The following is a 7,792-nucleotide window of genomic DNA, read 5'->3' as shown; positions in this document are numbered from 1 at the left end:
TGAATCTTTTATTTAGCTGGCAGTAGTGGCGCTCGCTGTATTGCGGTAGTTCGAGTAACGAAGATTTTTGTGAGGTAAGTGATTTGTGAAAGGTATAGGTTAATGTTAGTCAGGGCCATTCTTTTGTAGGGATTATTGAAAGTCAGATTGCGTTGCGCTAAAAATATTGTGTGTCAGTTTAAGCACAGTCATGTATAATTTTTTCAAAAGGGGACGTTTCACTTTAAATGCTAGCCTTCTGGTATGAATCTCGCAGCCTTCCGAATCGCGAGGGCAAAGGTACTACAGATAATCAGGGAGAACAAGAAGAGGCCTTGGCAAGCATCTGTGGATTCAATGAATCATTCCATTAGCTCTTCCAAGATACGGGAAGCCTTACGATGGATTCCTGGCAAATGTGACAGACGACCTAGAACTGCTGTAGTGCGGCAAGGGTGTCTAAAATCCACATCTTGGGATACAGCGAACGCCATAGAGAATTACTGTGATGCGATCACTGCTACTAAAAACCAAGATTCCGTGTGAGTGCTTCAGCGTGCCCCGTCTTGTGTCAAGAGATGTCCCAGGTAAAGATAGAATCCTGTACAGTATGTTAGAGCACCTTCACCAAGATGCATAGGAAATACCCTTGTCCATTTCTAACTTGAGCTGGTTAACCGGGAACTTTCCCATCTCATGGAGGGAGGCGATTTTAGTTACTAATCTGAAAACAGTGAAGGACCACATGTTGCCCACTAGTTACCTTAGCATGACCCTCATTAGCTGCATGGGAAAGGCACTGGAATGCATGGTCAGACGCCATAAAATCACAGGAGCTACTTAGTAACTCCCAGTGCGGGTTTTGGAAGTACTGTCCCACTCTTGACAACCTCACCCTGTTAGAGATGGGAATCCAGCAAGCCTTCCTATGCACACAACCCCCATAAGAGTCTTCTACGATCCTGGGGGCATCACATCGTGAGACAGCTTCACCAATGGGGCTTTAGAGGACGAATACCAAGTATCATATGGTCCTTCCTTCCAGACAATTTTCTCGAAAACGAGTCGGTGACGCTCTTTCCGAGCAATACGACAAAGAAAAAGAAAATGGGGTCACTGAAGGGTGTATTTTAAGTGTAACTCTGTTCGCATGAATGGTATTACGTCCACAATTGAGTCTCCAGTTCGATATTCATTGTTTGTGGACGATTCTGCCATTTTCTGCTTCTCCTCCAACCCTGTAACGTCCATTCGTCATTTGGAACTTAGGGTACAGAGTTTAGAGGAGAGGATAGATAGTACAAGTTTTAAATTTTCCTCAGAAAAATGTGCTTGTGTTGATCGGAATTGTTCTTCTCACCCTTTTAACCAACCTCATCTCTTCATTTTAGACTTTCTGTAAAGTTTCTGTGTCTCACTTTCGATTAACACCTCACGTGGTTACTACATGTGGAGGTTCTTAAAGCCAAAAGTTTAAAGGCATTGAATATTCTAAAATGCCTCAGGCACGGGTCATGGGGAACAGATAGTACATGTCTGCTTCAGTTTTACATCGCCTTTGTTCCGTCCCCCCTTGATTGTGGTTGCACATTTGTGGCACAGCATGACCATCTCATCTTGAGATAATTGACTCTGTTCATCATGAGGGGATTCGGTTGGCGACAGGAGCTTATAGGACCAGTCCATTTCCCAACCTCAGTGTTGAGGCCGGTGAACCACTGCTTGTCATCCGGTGGCGGGTCCTACGCTCCACGTTACAATCACCCGCATTCCATACTGTTGCCCGCCCTCCACTAGACCCACTACTCTTATTTGGAAATAGGCCACGAGCAACGAAGCCAAGACCCAGAATTATTTTAGATCTACCAGTGTGCAAGAAAATTTTTACTACGGCCTCTGTTCTTAAATCTATGTTTTACAGAATTTTAGCCGAGCACTGTGACTGTGTGGTGGTTTACACTGATGACTGTAACCAGGATAATTCCGTCGTCAAGATTCGCTTACCTGGTACATTTACAGTGTACTACTGTTAATTATATGAGCTCTTGTGAGCACTGGATGATATAAAGTGCCTCCCTGTTATCAAATTCCTCATTTTCACCGATTCCCTAAGTGCCATTCGGGCTATTGAATGTATGCAGCCAGCCAAAAAGTATCCTCAACTGATTCATGATACCGCTACAGAGGCAGTGTCATTTTTCTGGGTACCAAGGCACGTGAGCATTCAGGGTGATGAAGCAGCAGATGCAGGATCTAAAGATCCTGTTTGGAAGCTATATTTTCTGAATGTGCTGCCCCTGTCCATGCAGTTACCTCGCTACGAGCCAAAACATCAAGCATCTGTGGGAGGAAGAGTGGCTATGGTTGGAGAACAACAAGTTGAGTCCAGTGAAGCCCATTACACGATCGTACCGTTTCTCCTACTGGCCATCGCGACGGGAGCGAGTACTTATAACGCGCCTCCGCATAGTAAAAATGGCTCCAAGCTCCATGCGACTTAACATCTGAGGTCATCAGTCCCCTAGACTTAGAAATACGTAAACCTAACTAATCTAAGGAGATCATACACATCCATGCCCAAGGCAGGATTCGAACCTGGGACCATAGAAGCAGCGCGGTTCCGGACTGAAGCGCCTAGGACCGCTTGGTCACGGGCCGGCTGCGCATAGGATATGGTACTTCGGCAGGAAGACGCAGTGGTATGCAGGCGTCTTGGTGGACAGGTTTCTGTACGCCACGTTTCAACTGAATTCGTTTTATACTAAGCCACGAGAGCTGCTTCCTATTTTAGGTCGTGAGAAATCTGGGTCGCAATTTAAGATTCTGGGTGATGTCTGTCTTCTCAGTAGTGTCTTAGGTATAAGGCTTTAGTATGATTCTAAGTGATTGCTTTTTTATTTCCAATTAATTGTGTAAGCACAGTCCCTCATTCCACTATTTTCGATGTTGCGTAGTTATTGTCTATGTATTTCCACTCACACACTGTATGTGGCATCCGTCTTTTGCTGTTTTGTGTGGCAGTGTGAGTGAGAGAGTCCAAGGATGTCTGCAAGCTTCTAACATCTTATAACCACACTCTAACTCTTTTAGTTTGAGTAAGGGCGCTGATAACCTCGCTATTGAGGCCCTATACATACCACCATAACCACCACTTGGGCTGTTTTCAATACTTTACAGTTTACTGATGGAAGAAAATGTTTGCACTTTTCTTATAGCTCAGACCTAGAAACGTGTATCCATTAAAAAAGATTTTCATTCGTCAGTTTATTTGGAAAATAGAGCAGGCAAACTATGTTTATTTTTTCAGTGGCTTCACTTTTAGGTTTTTTTCGCATTAGTTTGTTTAAGGCGTTTTTCGTTGCAGCAGAAGCTTCTCACGAAATTCGGATTACCAAATTTCTACTCCGATTGCGAAAATATTTTTTTGACACCAACCTACATGGGAAGAAACGATTATCATAATAAAATAAGGGAAATCAGATTTCGCACGGAAAGATACAGGCGTTCGTTATCTCCGCGCGCTGCTCGAGATTGGTATAATAGAGAACTACTGCGAAGGTGGTTCGATGAACCGTCTGCCAGACACGTAAGTGTGATTTGCAGAGTAGATGTAGACGTAGAAGGTATAAGCTGTTCATGCTGATACGCAGCTATGTCAATTTTGGACCAAGACTTCTTTATGTCAGAGCACTCGGATAACAGTACTCTTCCATCTACACAGTTTTGACCTTAAAGGTGTGGGACACCCTGAAATACCCAGTCGTTTTCGGGGACACTCAGCCCTTCAGCTTCGTGGTTCGCTGCGGTGCCATTGCCCCGTCAGGAGGAGACACAGCTCGGTAACCGGAGGACGCACGTCAAACACTGCGCTGTTCCCGCTATTTACAGGGCTACGTAATAAGAAGGGAAGGAGATGTGCCGCCCCATAAACATGACCGTAGGGCTAAATCCTGGTTAGTGAGCGACCACTCGTTGGCCCGCCGCGAGACGTAAGCGGGACCTGGTGTTTATAAACAGCTCTCAGGCACTTGACAAGCGCAGGTCGGCGGGGAGGTAGCTTTGTCGCCCGCCGCGGCGCGCTGCCTCCACGTGTGTGATGATTACGGTGACGCAAATAACCCGCCGCTCGGGGAACCCTCCAGGAATAAAACACTCTTTCCGAGGAAGAGAGAGAGGAAAGAAGTATAAACGTCCGCACTTGATTCACGGCCGGTGAGCCGGTGCCAGTCCGGGCTCGTATATAACGTCCGCGTCGGGCTGCAAAACTGGGGCCCCGACGACGCTACGCTCCTTGGTGGCTGAAACCGTGTTGGCCGACCGGTCGCGTTTGAAAGCGAAAATTATAACTCGGCTCTTTATTTCGGACTCTGTGTCCAGAATGGCTCTACAAAGTCACAAGATGGATATTCCAGGACGTTCCTGTTTATTTATTTTATTTTTTTCTCTCGTGGTTGGAGTTAAGGTGACATTTATTTGGTGACAAAGAATACGCACGCACCTCGAACAACAGCTCCTGCTCGGCTCCAGGAAAGAAACGGGGCTAGCAGGGCGTCTTCTTTCAACAAATTTGTGTCCACCTATTCCGAATATTGCTTCGTAAATAATCGGATACAACCTTAAGTGGAAAAGCTTATCTGAATCAATATTTACTTCCAGTTGTTCTAAGGTCGAAGAACAAATTCCGTAAAGAAATTAGTATGCGATGAAATCAGACCTTTAAAACTAAAGATATTAACAGCTTCACACAACCTTTGGTCACAACATTCTGCACGAAATATCATATTGGGCACTCTTAACTCGTGCTATGTGTCAGATATGTTGCAGTAATTAATGACTTTTTCTAATACAGTCTCTTACGACAGTATAGAGAAAGGAGTTAAGACAAGATAAACTGCAAAATAAATAGCGGCCATTGTACGAGATTGTTATATAAAACCAAACTGTGTAGTAATAAAAACACATTTTCACTCTTAAATGTAAAGCTGTTTTGTCAAGATAAGACGGAAGAATCCATCAACTTGACTGATTCCTTTGTGTATATGAACGATGAGTGAACCAACGGCCCGATAATGGGCGTGAGACCGATAAATCGAGGGGTTTTCTGGTGGCAGACTTTGTCGTATCCAATTTTATTCACGAAAAGAGAAGACATAGTGGCACTTGCCATTAGCTACTCAGAAAACTGACAGTAATATTCACAACTTTAGAGAGAGATAAGCTTGATGATTGTTTCTCCCATGTCGGCGTCCAAGCTACAGATTTTTCCCCCCATCTTCTCCCTTCTCAGTCGTCATTGCTGTTCACTCGGAAATTCTTACGTTCCATTCAGCTAACAACACATATTAAAAACACAATACTCCTAGGATGACTTCAAATTACGTGGAGTATTACCTCTAACAAACTACAACTTCGCTCTCCGAGGTCAACATTTCTCCAAAGATGTCAACCATGTTTACAAGTTGTAAACTGTTTAAAGTTTAATTTTAAAGCTATGGCAGTGAGTGAGACTGTACACTTACAGACAAGAATTCCTTAGCTGTACCATATGCTTAACCTTTTCAGGCGAATTTTTTGGGACAATAAAGGCTGGGAACGAAGACGATATTGGGAAGTGACACAGGACTAGTGAACGGAGATACTCAAACTTTTCCAGTTTAATATGTCATCTCCTAAGGAAGCATATTTTCTGGTTCTGCAGCAAATAGCTTTCTTGTCTGAACTAGAGGAATCACTATGTTTCTGTTTTAAAATGACTAGTTTCAAAAGATCTGTCCCTAAGAACAATCAACTGTCGTTAGAAATTAATTGACGGCCACGAGAAATTTTGTTCCATTAAAAATTTATACCATTACTGGAGCATTTTTACCGTGCTAGAGTACGAATATGCTATTTGAACTTCGCTCTCATGATGACCTATAGCTACGCAAGTTAAATGTTTCACTATTTCCGTCTTCATTTCTCTATGTTACTTTCTCACATCAGTTGCAGGTTCGTTTCACCAAAGTGTGCGCTTTAGGTTGCTTCATTGTTGTATTAGGTATTTTAATTAGTCATGCAGTCAGCAGCCCCTCAGAATAATGTGGATCCTCGAAATGCTCTTAACAATGTTATCTACAGTGCTCTACAAAGTAAGCCACACAGTAACGCTGTAATGCATGCGCAAGAAAGCCACTAGGTGCAATCTATGCATTTCCTTGGCGATTAATGAGCTGCTTAATTGGGATACCTTACACATTCCGAGTAACTTTACTTTACCATTCTCTGACATAAACTCAGAATAAAAGGCAAACCTGACTGTAAATGAATTAGTTTATTAATGTCATGTTTAGTCACAATGCCACAAGATAACACGCACATTGCTGGTTTATACAAGTTGTATCTTTGACAGTATTACGCTGTCTTCTTCGTGGGAGAAACGGCATTTAGTATCGGTGAACGGATCTACTACTGAACAGAAAATTGTAAAAAAGGAGCACAATATCCTTACAACAAAAGTCTGTCAAGCTGTGTTAGAATCCAGGGTACAAAATCGGTCAGATTACGAAAGGAGATAGAGTCCGACTAGTGACAACGATCGTCCTCCGACACCCGCCTGATAGTTGCAGTGAGCACCGAGATAATTCAGGTCTCTATCGAAGGTCTGTAGAGCAGGCAGATTTATCGTCAGGCATTGATATAGCCAGGTACTGGGTATCGTCTGTGATCTAATTGATTGGCCCACGGCTTTATCATCTGGGACCACAGAGCCTGCCACTAGTGGTTGAACGATGGACGCAGTTGCTATCGTCTAAGTGGCATCTTTGCCAATGTCTATATCTTTTCTGGTACCACAAATATACACTCCACTTTATAACTGACTGAGTCATTGTCTCATGCTATCACGAGGATGTCCCCAGTAATGCCACTAACCATTTGCACGTATGTATTTGCTTTGTCCGAATCTGGTGTTACATTCCTTCTCCATGAAACTGTTATATGTCGGTGGTCCTAACATACATTCTATGGAGGCCGTTATCGAGGGCTCGTTTCTTATCTATAGCTGCCGCTGTTGCTGAATGAGGTCCAGGTAGGATGGTTTTGTAGCTGTCAGAATACACTCCATGGGGAAATACTGTTAAATAAAGCCACTACTGTGATACTTTTCAACATGCTGTTGCTGAGTTGCGGCCTTCCACACATGGTACGCGGTGCCTCTGCCTGCCGGAACAGCTGGGCTGAAGATGCGCGAGGGCTCTACATTAGCGGCTGACTGCTGATGCTGCTACTGAGCGCTGTTGGCTGCGCCTGCTGCATACAGGCTAATGATTGCGAACTTCCAATGAGCCTGGAGTAGCCTGCTGGGGCACTGTATTTTGTATAGAACCGGACACTCAGGTCAGCTGGACTGTTATGCATGAATTTGCATACTTTGTGGCTGGCATAACTGTAGCTGTGGCTGCCAAGAGGGCTGAGGCATTGTGTGGTCCGAGAGCTGTAGTGTGGGAGAGACACAATAAACTATTTTATCCCCTGACTGCAACTATGGACGTTACTGTATCCGATAACAGCGGCATTACACGTCTTGAGACTCCTCGAGTTACGTGCGGCACCTCAGCATCTTGCTGAAGGTAGCTGGACCTGACCTGAATGTGCACCAAAACATAGTGCTCGAAAAATGGTTCAACTGTGAAATGTGAATGTTCTGTATTTCAAGATAGTGTTGTTGTGTCAGAGGATGGAGGAGACTGAGATTTACATTCAAGCGAGTGTTCCATAGGACTTTTACGAAAATGGGAGTTGATCGACACTTGCTCAAAAACAAAGTCAGTGATTT

The sequence above is a fragment of the Schistocerca americana genome, chromosome 5, assembly GCF_021461395.2.
Source record: "Schistocerca americana isolate TAMUIC-IGC-003095 chromosome 5, iqSchAmer2.1, whole genome shotgun sequence".
NCBI classification, from domain to species: Eukaryota; Metazoa; Arthropoda; class Insecta; order Orthoptera; family Acrididae; genus Schistocerca; species Schistocerca americana.
This window is presented reverse-complemented; position numbering follows the sequence as displayed.